Source organism: Lutra lutra, chromosome 14 (genome assembly GCF_902655055.1).
Source record: "Lutra lutra chromosome 14, mLutLut1.2, whole genome shotgun sequence".
Lineage (NCBI taxonomy): Eukaryota > Metazoa > Chordata > Mammalia > Carnivora > Mustelidae > Lutra > Lutra lutra.
In genome coordinates this window covers 37,842,993-37,855,806 of record NC_062291.1, presented here as the reverse complement: position 1 = coordinate 37,855,806, position 12,814 = coordinate 37,842,993, and the positions used below count along the sequence as shown (strand labels likewise).

Genomic DNA, 12,814 nt, shown 5'->3' with positions numbered 1-12,814 from the left:
TGTTTCCTACTCAGGTTTTAGGTCAGTGCTATGAACTAATAGGCCTTTAACTCAACACTTTTGCAATGACCAATGGAATATATGAATAAATGGCTGTTCAAATACCTGTCACCAGCCCTGCTGTGGTCTGTTTGCAGAGACGCCAGTGTTCTCTGTCATAAGATACAACCACAAGGACACTGGGGAAAATGGGGGTGTAGAGGACAGCTCAATGGGCCATCTGCTGTCTGTTCTATGGCCTATAGCCAGTGTGCATGCTCTGAGAGAGAAGAGAGAAGGGATCTCACCATGGGGATGGGAAGAATGCTGACCCCTGCCAACCATCTCTGTGGTGGTGAGGCTGATGACAGCATGCAGAGCACACAACTCTGGCTCAATGCCAAACATCTGGGCTCAAAACCAAGCAACCAAGTTGTTCAAATCAAAGAAAATCTAATCAACAAATATTTTCAATGCCTACTATGTGCATTCAGACAGCTGTGGTTAGAATGGATGACATTTGAGTCTTCCTGAGCCTCCCAAATTCCACTGCTCTCTGTTCCAGATGCCTGATATTATATTAATCAACTATTCATGTTTTGAACTGAGCATCTGTTGGCATATGCTGATGTACAGACAAAACGAAATGTAATGAATTATTTCTCCAGTACATTAACAGTACTCTTGTCAAGCTCCCTAGAGTGAGGCTGAGGATAGTTTACCTCAAGCCACCGGCCATTTCTAAGATTGCCATCCCTCTTGCTGTTTCCTGCTCTATCAGAATGCAGAGAAGCTAGGAGGACCATGCTCCCTCCCCTAGCTCCAGGGAGATATTCAGGTGAGGACACAACCAGAGGCAACATCTTTCTGAAATCACTGGTTGCCTCTAGGCTCCAAAGCACTCAATGCCAAGAGGGAACCTTGTGCATAATTTGGCATCTGTGGTGCTCCAAGAACAAAGGATATAATATCCCTTTGTTTCTGGACATCCTAAAGTTAAAATGACATCTTGGATGACAATTATGATTCTGCATTCTTTTATAAATTATGTTATTTCTGAAAGAAGTTAAAGCAGGTGAATGAATAGTCAGTTGCCTCGTTTCTGGCATCTCTCCTATGAAGGCTGCCAGGGCCTTTACTAATATTACCACCAAGTATTATAGTCATGAAATGAATAAAGTCAAGGGATTTGCTTTTAGCTTGCTTTAGGCCATTTACTGTTTTCATTCTTCAATAAGAAGAAACAGCCACTGAGGTGAAGATGGGAAGACCTCTCCATATGTGATGGCGGTCTCTGATTTTTCGAGGTCCCCGAGCTATTGTCAAATAGGCTTTGTACACAATTCAGTTAGTACAATCATGCTTGCCTTCCCTGCTTTCACAATGACCTCTAAGCTACTCAAAGTCATTAGGTTCTTCCAGAAGACTCTTCTCCTTCTGGTACTAGGGCACCAAGGATAAGGACCTGCACAATAATTATGACAGGGAGCTTATGGATAAGGAAAGAGGAACCACTAAAGCTAGGCTTGCTCGTAACACTCCCAAATGGAAATTAGAAGTAAGAGAATATGGAAATTAAGGTGTCCTCACCCTGAGGTTTGTGGACCCATCCTTAAAAGTGTGAAATAGAAAACCCCATTGGTCATTTCCCTTTTAAACTAGCCCTGTCCAGTAGGGAGGGTGATCTCTGCAGCTGGTCTGCTCCATGAGCCACCAGTTTTCTTACTGTCTATGCTTACTTACTTAAGAAAAAGCACTTTAAAATGTGTTTTTCTCAGGAATTTGCACCTCTAATTCTCTGCTTCCTTTCCTAGGTACATGAATAAAACTGGACAAACCACAGGAAAACCAAAAATTCCCATTGTCCAGAGACTATGCTATTCTGGACAGTGCTCTGAATAAAATTAGAAAAAGATGCCCCACTGGGAGGATGCACTTATAGATACATAGCTTGACAAGTGGAACCTGGGCCAGATTGTGATCCTGCTGACTAGCCTCCTTGGTGTATGGAAATCTGGTAGTACTATCTCCCCACCTAAAACCAGAAGTTGGATTAGGTTCTAAGTGGTCTGTCTCCTCTCTTCTGAGCTCTACTCTTATCTCCTTTGCTACAGAAAATCCCCCGAGTATCTTTTCAAGAAGAAAGCTTCCCAAACTACTTCATCAACAACAAAAGTTTCAACCCAAAATTCCAAACTACTTTTATATTCTCAGCCCCACTCCCAGCCCATTAATGACCTCACAGAGGAGAGTTGGGGAGAAGGGTGAAGTATATCTATACCTCCTCTTGCCTCTATCTACCTCCTACTAATTTTGTTGCTTGCACACTTAACCTTGTTCTACCTTTCTCATTTGACCTTTTACTACAGTAGTTCTCCGCTAACTCAATGTTTTTATTACCAGCTTTGCTTGTCTACCCCAAAATGGAAAGACAAAAATTCTAAAGCAATAGTGCTTATATTCTTCCCATGCCAACTCCTCTGTGGAATTTTGTAACCCAAAGCTGACCCTAGCCTACATGCTGGAATTTCTTTACCATTGAAGGACTATTTCTGCAAAAAAATATTGAAGTTGTCATGTTCATTTAAAAAGTAAGATGATAAAACACACACACACAGCCATTATTTGTAAAATGCCTACAGATGATGAAGAGGAATGCATATCAATATATACACACACGCATGCAGATGAACGAGGGAACATATGTGTATGTGTCTACCCAAGGAGGCCAAGAAGAACCTTTCAACTGAAGAACGTGATTAAATACTAAGGAAAATGACAGGAATCAAGAGTGATTTCAAATTTCTTGTAGCTTTTCCTTCTACTACTCCCTCCAGACTTTAAAAAAAAAAAAAAAGTGTTCTCAGGACTCCATTTAAATTTGATACCTAAATTAGCTTCAAAAAGCAGTCACATGGGTGGCAGATATGCAGGGGTTACCAAGCAGAGGTCTCATTGTGGTATGAGAATGATTGCTAGCTAGAAAGGGGGATTTTCTAGTCCTCTTCTGGTATTGCTTAGCTAAATAAACTCTGACACCTCTGCCCTTCAGTGCTTGATACCTTAGATTCTTTCCAGAGTTTACTAGTGTTCTGTGGTTATCTTAGTTAAAAGTTATGTGGATATTTAGAATAATGACTACCATGTCCATGATGACCACCAATGCCACCACCATTATTATCCTGACTTCTTTTCTTTCTAGAACAATTTGCAATTGACTGGCTATACCTGTACCTTAAAGAGGTGAACAAAAAGTTGATTTCCCCAGTTTGCAAGGAAGAATAAAGGTAGAATTTTTAGTGGCTTACCCAATAAATCTGAGTGGTGCCAATTTCAAACTTCACAAATGTCAAAGAGCCCAGTGAAAGACTGTCTCAAACTCTAATGATGGAATACCCTTCTAACTGGGTTTCCACAGTAGCTATCAAGGGTAATAATGGAAATTCCAAGAAAAACTTGATCTTCAGAGAGCTTGGGCTCTTCTTATGGTCCTGAGTTTGGGCCAGGTACAGACTTTTCAAATGCTTTCCAAATACTCCCTAACCCAACAATTTGAGACATTCAGTGCTCAGTGTGTCTTTGTTTCACCACGAGCACTCATTCAACTGTTTACACTGTATATAACTTAAAGGTTGGATATGTCATTCCTCCATTACACAAAAAATTAGACTCAGCTTCTTAACCCAAAGATACCCTAAATAAGAAGTTCATCTTTTTTTTTTTTTTTTTTAATATAGAACACTTCATAAATTTGCAAGCCATCCTTGCACAGGAGCCATGCTAATCTTCTCTATACTGTTCCAATTTTAGGATATGTGCTGCTAAAGCAAGCACAAGGTCTGTTTGAGAGACAGAATGATAAGTTGTAAAAATCACAGGTTTTGGAATCACACAGACCGGCAAATAACTTTAAATATCTATGTTAAGAGAGGGTAGCACCTGAGAATACCCAGACGTGTTTTTTGTATGGATTATTCTCCCCTTACCTCCCTGGATACAGTTGTTGGCACATAGATGTACTCAATAAATATTTATTGAATGAAATTAATCCATTCTCATATTGAACAAATCTACTTTCACCTAAAGGGGGCTCCGTAATCTTTAAGTAATGTGATACTGTGGTCCTTGCAATTTCTTTAAGGTATAGTTCTGGGTTTGAGATATTGGTGTCTTTGTCCCACCTCATCCATAAAGCTTCCCTGACAGCTCCAGTCTACCTTACTCTCTTTTTTCTGACTCCCTGTTATACTTATTCCAGGTTCCACTCACTCTGACACATACATGATATCTTATCTTGCCATGTAAAATGTGTTTCATAAACACATCATCCTTCCTAAGAGCCTAGAAGTTTTTCAAGGGCAAAGGCCATGTTTGATATTTATTTTGTATGTCCCACAGCACACAACACAATATAGAGCCCAGAGCAGGCTCTGAACAAGTACCTGTTAAATTGAGTTGCATTTTAAGGACTGCATTCCATTGCCAGCGATGACTTTGTTTCAGGGAATTATCAAAAGGCTGTATTCACCACTCATTTCACCCAAATTAAGCCCATGGGTCTCTATACTTGAAGTGCTAGTTAGGAAGCAGAGGATCAGAAAGCAGCTGCTTACTTTCAACAAAGAAGAGATTGCATTTCAGCAATGGATTGCAGGATTTCACGTATTAGTCACTAGTGACTCCTGGACAAACCCTTTGGTGTTATCAGGAATAAAAAGTAACCAAGAGACATGTCAAATATCAATTTCCAATTACTTTTCCGTAACACATTTCTGCCGCTTGGAAAAACTCCCAAGGGATCCATGGCTCCTTATCAGCTCAGATCAGGCTTACCTTTCAAACAGGTAACACTCAGCAGCACCCAGTTCAGCCTCAGTACTACAAATGTCCTTCTCTGACACTCACATTCTCTTTTGAAGTCTTCGATATTGGCTTACAATGTCACCAGAGACCTGGCCCCAATGTGGAAGGCCTCCTGATATTGTACCCAGAACCAGCTGCATTGGGCTGGGATGGGGATAACTAACACCTGCAGTGAGCTGTTGTCACTGAGGTTTCCTAAGCCTCCACTTGCATTGAGATGTTGAATGTGGGCACAGAGACTCATGAAGCACTTTTGCGTCGTCAACTCCAGCCAAAGGGGAAAGAAATAAGAGAGTCTTAACTTTGATACTCAAAACACAGAACAGCATTTCTACCCTCCAGATCACAGAAAGCAGGCCACAAACTAATTGAAAAAATCTTTGGTATTAGGGATGTTAAAACTGAGGATCTGCAAAAAACCAGAAATCACATGTCCCCTTTATTACAAAGTAATGGGAAAGAATTTGGAAAAACCAGAAAACATCTCTGGGTTCATAAATCAGCCCAGTTGGAGGGAAACGCAAATGGCCAGCACCTGGAATGAGCCTTCATCTGGATCCGGAGAGCAGTGTAGGCTGTGCACTGTGATTAATGACTTGAGTGAAAGGTCTCAGTTGAGGCTGAACAATTAACTTGTTCTCTCCACATCTCAGAACTCTCCACAGTATAACTATGTCTTCCCTGATTGGTCATATTTACTAAAATGCAAGTCAGTCTGGGAAGTTTCGAACATGTCATCGGACAATTTCTGACAACTGGGAGAGCCCTGGTGTTTGACAGGACTACTTTCATCAAATCATCTGTGTTGACTCTGCATGTACGTCTCAACCTTTCCGTTCCTTTTCAAGTTTAAGAACCATCTTTAAAGAGGCAATGGCATTGGCCTCGATCTGTCGAAGAAAAAACAAAAGTTCAGCTCAGAGGATTGCAAATGGACAACATATGGCCTGGCTTGTTTCTGGTCATTCCCAAAAAAAAAGTTCTTAGGGAATTGAATGTCCATGAGATTAATGGTTCCCTCCTGTCCTGCCTTTATCCTCTGGAATAGGTTTCTCTAATCTCTTTCAGACCCTCTCAAGCATTTACATTAAACCAATCATTCCTCCTGAATCTACAACCAAGACTCTGATAAGACCTACTAGAACCTAAGAGAGTCTCCAAATTCCGCCCCCTCCCGCCCTCTCCTGGAGGTGAATTTGTAGATTGGAAAGGAAGACAGTTACCCCAGAACCTCATTTTGTATGTGGAAGCACCCAAGGAATCTGGTTTCTTCATCTGACCTTCTAAACCTGTTTCATTTGTGACAAATGGATATACCCAAAGTAGATATGGCCCCACGCATAGTAGGATTGGAAGGGTACTGAGAGGCTTGGCTGAGAACATACAACCCATAGGCCTGTCACTAGCCTCCCTTAGCTCTGTTTTATGCCTGCATCCACAACCACTTTTGTCAGTGAAGGCATCCTGCCTCCAGAAGATATAAATGTACATCAAAAGCAATAATAGTAACAACAGTTACTATAACAGATAATAGAAGCAGGATCAACAATAACATGTATATAGTATTTACCATGAGCCACAAACTCTCTAAAACACTTCCCTTATATCAACTCACATGATCCTTAAAACAATGCTACTAAGGTGTTACTATTATATACAATTTACAGAGATAGAATATCCAAGTAACTCACCCAAGATCACAAAGCCAGGAAGTGGCAAAGCCAGGATTCAAACAGAGGCTGACTCTGACTTAAGCTCTTCATGCTATCCTATAAAGCCCTATATTACAACTATGCTCTCTAGAGGTATTGGTCCCCACCTGCAACTGCTGATGAGATTAGAGAAGCAACCCTTCCAGCATAGCACCCACTTAGGGGTCAGGCTTGGTGAGTCCTGTTTCTGCTACTCAGTGTGTAACCTCAAATGAGTTCTGAATCTCTGAGCCTTAGTTGTAGTCATCTGTAAAAATCAGTATGTTGCTAAGACCTATCTTACAAGGCTTTTGTGAGAACTGGTGAGATAATGTATATGCAGGATAGCACAGTGCCTAGAACATAGTGGTTGTAATAATCATAGCTATAGTTAGTATTAATCGGATTAGCTAGTACTAATTAGAGCAGCTGGAGAAGATGAACAGAAACTATGACAGCTTGTAATGTAGATATGAAAAAGCAGATCAGTGCAGTGACTCCAAAGAGACAAGGATACTAAGAAGTACTGGTAAGGGATACCTACATTCCTGGTCTGACCCAATTTACACAGCCCCTAGGTTAGATTAACTCCACGAAAGAAAACATTCTAATTTTTAAAATATACTACATTAAAAAAAAAAAGATGTCTAGACTGAGAGAATTAGAATATTCTCCCTGAAATTCCTGGTGCAAATGTGAGAGGGTGAGGCATCCTTCACAGCCTCCTGTGCCTGTCCCAGCACCAAGCCTGGAGCTGCAGCTTTCATTCCGCTTTTGCTACATGCTCTTGCTGACCCCTGACACATCACATTCTTTGCATCAATAAGGACTGGTGCCAGAACACACTAAATTGCCTTTGACTACATTTAACTGATCTAGTATTTTTTTATGATTCTTTCTTGTTGTACCATTTTTCACTTTAGACTTTATAATTCTCTGCTGACTTTAAATAAAGTGTTGCCAGACTACCCGAGGTGGTTTTTAATAGAGATTTAGGGGCTAGGTTGTGCTGTGGTTTGGATTCAGATTCTACTCCAGCAACAAGGGGAAATTAACTAGGTGGTTTCATCTCAAGTGCCCATTTATACTTGGAATGGACACAGAGTTTATCTTCTTCTAAGCCGTGTAATCATGACACTACAAAGTGAGTTTCAAGAAATTAAAAATTAGGTAGCAATAGCTTCTCCACCACAAAACCACAACACAGTGTCCCTGTAAGCCCAGATGACAGGGATATACAAAGACAGCAGGGGAATCATTTGCTGAGTGACAGAGAGGAAGTTCACCACATTCTGTCCTATGCCAAAGATAATGCTTGTTCTCCTTAAATTGGGGAACTCAAATGACCCTATACCAGCTATGTCAGCCTGGCTCCAGACCCTCCTCCCTCCTCTATGCTGTCCCTAGTCCCCACTGTCTTCTGCTCAGGTGAAACACTGCAAGCCAGAAGGGAATCACTGGGAAAGGGGACCTGACTAGCAAAAATCCTGAGTCAGATAAGCAGTCTGTAAAAATTAACATTTATTTTTAGAGGAGAATAATCTTAAGTATATCTTGAAAATATTAAATTAAATTACATTAAATTTAAAAATAACTATGATTTTGGCTTTGTCTTGCTTTTCATGATTATGCAATGCTTGTTTCATTACAAAGGGATAGACATCACACGTAAATCATTGAGAACAAAGTTTTAAAAATATCTGTGTACCAATCACCAAGCTTATAAATAAACAGACCTCTTCAGTTGTTCTCCTCAGTGGTAAATGCAACCTTGAACTTTTGAGTTTTGGTTTTCTCCCTCATTTGGCCACCTATGAAAGGACCCTTTTAAAATACTGTTTTAATTGGCATTTTTGAACTTTGTATAGATCTCATTCAGTGAGTTTCTTTCTCCCCTATTTTATGGACTGATCCATGTTGAATGTTATTCAACTTTATTTAATAAAGTATCTGCATTGTTTCCAGTTTTTCTCTTTTGTCTTCTTTTGTTTTGCTATTATAGGTAATGGTGTTAATCTAGTTCATATTGATTTGAACATGTTCAGTAGTTTGTCCTGGGTTAGTGTCCTAGGAAGAGAATTACTAAATTTTAGGGTTTGCATATATTCCAATCCAACAGATAATAACAAATTTTGCTCCACAGTAGATATGCTAATTCATACTTCCCCCAGAACAGCTCACGAGTTTCTGTTGCTCTACAGCTTTGTCAGCACTTGGTACTGCCAGATTTGTAAATTTTGCTGAACCAGTAAGTACAAAATGTATCTAGTGGTTTTAATTTACATTTCCACATTTAATTTTTTATAGCTCATCATTGAGCAAGTTTTAGGTAGTTTGAAATTACTTGTCCAAAATAAGCATGAAAGGCAGTATTTATATAGAGTAGATATGTTTTTATGGCTACACAGAAAGATACCATGTTTGTATGGGGCAGCTAGGTGGCTCAGTTGGTTAAGTGTCTAACTCTTGGTTTCAGATCAGGTCATGGTCTCATGTGTCATGAGATCAAGCCCCACATCAGGCTCGGTGCTCAGCACAGTCTACTTGAGATTCTCTCCCTCTGCATCTCCACCCATTAGCACACACTCTCTCCATAAAATAAATAAATCTTTTTTAAAAAAGAAAGAGACCATGTATGTGGACATATAAGAATGAATGAATGAATATGTCTATTTCTCTGTTATCATACTTATAGCAGGACTGGCAAGCTAGAGCCCATAGGACAAATCTGGCCCCACCACCTGCTTTTGTAAATAGCTTCTTAATGGAACTCAGCCATGCTTATTTGCTTATGTATTACCTAAGAATATTTTCACACTACAATGACAGAGTTTTATAGTCACAATGAGGACCACCTGGTCTGCAGAGCCTAAAATACTTACTATCGGATACTTTACAGTAAAAGTTTACTGACCCATGACTTAGAGCATCTCTACTTGCATGCAAAGAACCTCACATTCAACATGTCACCTCAAATCTGTTCCTCCCCAAATGTCATTCCCCTAAAATGGCTTTACCTTCTACAGTTATTCAGGCTAAAAACCTGACAGTCACCTCCTGCTCTTGCCTCCTATTCACCATTTACAACTAATTAGTGAATACCATCCAAGTATTCAATCTTCTCCAAACCATTCCTGTGAGGTTCCCTTCTCTACACCCATGGCTGGCCCTTTGTTCAAGCCTTACACTGACTTTGGCAACCCTTCACCCAGGGACCCAGTCCTTGGTGGCCCCAGGTTTCACAGCACTTGGAACAATTTATGGCATTTATCTGTTTGAGTTTCTGTCTGTTATCTCCGCTTCAACTGTACATTTTTAAAGAGGAGGGCAGAGAAGACTTGGGAAAAGAGCTTCCTTTTCTATATCATTTAACTCAATGTCCTTCGCATTGTTGTACATGGAAGAATCACCAGAAGAGCTCATGAAAAATAAAAGAGGCCAGAGTGTCACCCCAGGCCCACTGCATCAGGAAGCCCTAGAGGTAGGTGCTCAAGCATCTTTATGGGATGGATGCCCCCCGGGGAGATTCGTTTGTAGGCTTGAGAAGCACATATCTAATCAAAGCTTCCTGAATACTTCCCTTAGTCCTATCCCACTCTACCACATTTCCCATGATGGATAGGACCCCCTTGCCCACACCCCCACCACACACACATACCACCTTTGCTTGGATACCAGAGCTTCCCTAAGTTTCTCCATATTCCTTCAATGGCACAGAGTAAGTCTGATTTGAGAGGAAATTGCATCCTTTATTTAGGGCTGAATTCTGATCTTCAGTCTCTGTTTTTCATTAAATTGGTAGTATTCCTGGTTAGTGATAGGATCTATCCCCCACACTGAGCAACTTCACTTGCTTAGCATATAAAAAATAAGAATCTCCTGTTATAACTTAGTACTGCTTCCTTGTACCATACCACCTAGCACCTGCCTAAGGGAAAAGGCAAGTAAACATTTATACAATGTATATAAGAATGTGGTTTTTTAAAAATTTTTACTATCTTCTTCATTTTCAACATATTACAGATCATTTAATATGTAGAAAAACAAATGTTAATAGAAAGGTTAGACCAATGACAATACCAATAAGATGCTGTTAGTATTTATTAGAGATTTTTCTTATTAGACTTAATTTTTTCCTAAATTGCATGTGACCCATTATCATTATGGTGGATAATATAACAAAACAAAATTACCAGTCCATTTTACTCAAGGAGAAAGCCTAAGCTTCCTTGGGTTTTATAACACCAAGCATAGCACAAATTTAAGAAATTTTTCCAGGGCTGCACTCAGTGATTTTTAGGGGTCTATTTTCCCCAGAGGCATGTAAGTACTAAAATTGCATTGGATTGCGTTTTGCTCTCAGCGGGTGAGAAAGTGCATAGTCAATGGGTTATTTGCCATTCTTTATTTCCATTTTATGCAGTCACACGGAGGTATCTCTCAGGTGGTTGTTGAAGTTTACTAGACACTCAGGAGCCATCTTGTGCTTTCTCTAAATGACATTTATAATCTATAACCAAAGGGGTTGTCTATGAAGCCATTGGTGCAATAAACCTAAACTCTGCTTGTGTTAATTCAGGTTACAGAGACCAGATCTTTTGCTATGAGATTCCAACGGGGGGAAAACTACATCCATGTATCTGAACAATATCTATAGTCTATAGGTCTACAAACAGAAATACAAAGTCTGATTTAGGTGCTGATAATGACTGACCATTTGAAATCAGTATATAGGGAATAAAGGCCTTCAGAATATGCAGATCAATTAATAACAAAGGGCTTATGCAAAAATCACACTAGTGACTTCGCTATACCTTTATTTATCTATAATAAAAGCACTAAATTCTGTAAATGCACTGTTAGTCTGCTTTCTTTCAACTGGATAGCTCCAATTAACCATCATTTTCATGCTTCACTAGGGCTCTGATCATTGATGCTCTTAACGGGATTCCTGAAATACTGAAAAAGCTAGAAGTGCTTTCTTGGATCATCAAGAAAAATTAAAATTCATTCAGTGTAGTTCTATTGTGAAGTGTATGTTATTGGGGGGGGGGGCACAGAACGGAGGGAAGAACACAGACCTCAGCATTAGACCTGGTTTTGAGCCTCACAAAGGACACTTATTAGCCCTGGGACCTTCAGTAAACTACATAATTTCTCACTAAGCTTCAATTTCCTCATATATAAAATGGGGATAATATCCAGCTTCAGGAGGTATTTCCAAGATGAAATGAGACCACGAACATATGTAAAATACCAGCACAGTACTGGCTCTAAAGAAATCACTCAATAAATAGCAGCTATTATTAATGCTAATGTCTTCCTTCCCATTTTTAGTAAATCAGTGAGCCATGCAATATATGCAGGTATCTCTTTACTTTTTTCTCTGTATCTTTATTTACCAGGATATTTGATTCCTATAAATATCCCATCCTGCAACAGAGTATAGAAATTCTGCTGTGGATTCTCAACACTGAATTATTTAAATCTGAAGAAGCAAAGGAACACTGTCAAAGAAACTGTATCTTTAGCACAGTCCTTGGGAAAACAAAGTTTCAAAGTCTCCACAATGCTTGCAAATCACCCAATGCTCCTGCCCTCTTTGGATCTTTTATTATTCTTACTAATCTATTACTTAAGTGAAATATTAACGTATTTTAATAAAAATTCAGAGACTGAAAAAACTAGTTTTTTTGACCCTCTTCTACCTTTCACCACTCCAATCTGGGTATTCCTCCGAAAGTAACTGTTGTAGGAGTTTTGTGTCCAAACTTTAATAATTGTTTCTATGCCTTTATACACGTATGTGTGTGTTGCTGTGTATGTGCATGTATGAGAGACTTTGAGCTTTTGAATACATAAATTCTATCACAGTGCACAAATGTTTTAGATTCAAATTTTTTTTTTGTTCAAAAATATGTCCTGAAGACATTCTGTGTTAAAATCTTATTTACCTTTTTTTAAAAATTTACCTTAACTTTTTAAAAACTCCTATACAGCACTCAATATCATGATTTACCATATTTTAATCATTCCTTTCCTGATAGGCATATAATTTGTTTTCGCATTTCTTTTTCATTGCAAGAAAAACATTGCAATGAACATCCTTCTGTATACTACCCTTTGGACACGTGTAACTGACGCTATAAGCTATATGAATTTTATTTCAGCCTTTAAAAAATCCAATTTATTTTAAATCATGGTTAAGTATTTAAAAAAATATATATGTAAGAGCACAGTGAACAGTATTTCTTCCACCTTAGTCTTCCCCATGTGCCTGG

At 39.2% G+C, this 12,814-nt stretch overlaps 1 protein-coding gene and 1 non-coding gene across 5 annotated transcripts in view; both read right to left on the bottom strand.

Moving 5' to 3' along the window:
• The window catches only part of LRMDA (leucine rich melanocyte differentiation associated), a 1,078,273-nt gene that overhangs the window by 187,134 nt on the left and 878,325 nt on the right, over nucleotides 1-12,814 (bottom strand). The gene's annotated exons all lie outside the window — the stretch shown is intronic.
• LOC125085335 (U6 spliceosomal RNA) lies at nucleotides 3,707-3,813 on the bottom strand. The gene has a single exon (XR_007122868.1). It is a non-coding gene; the product is annotated as a U6 spliceosomal RNA (small nuclear RNA).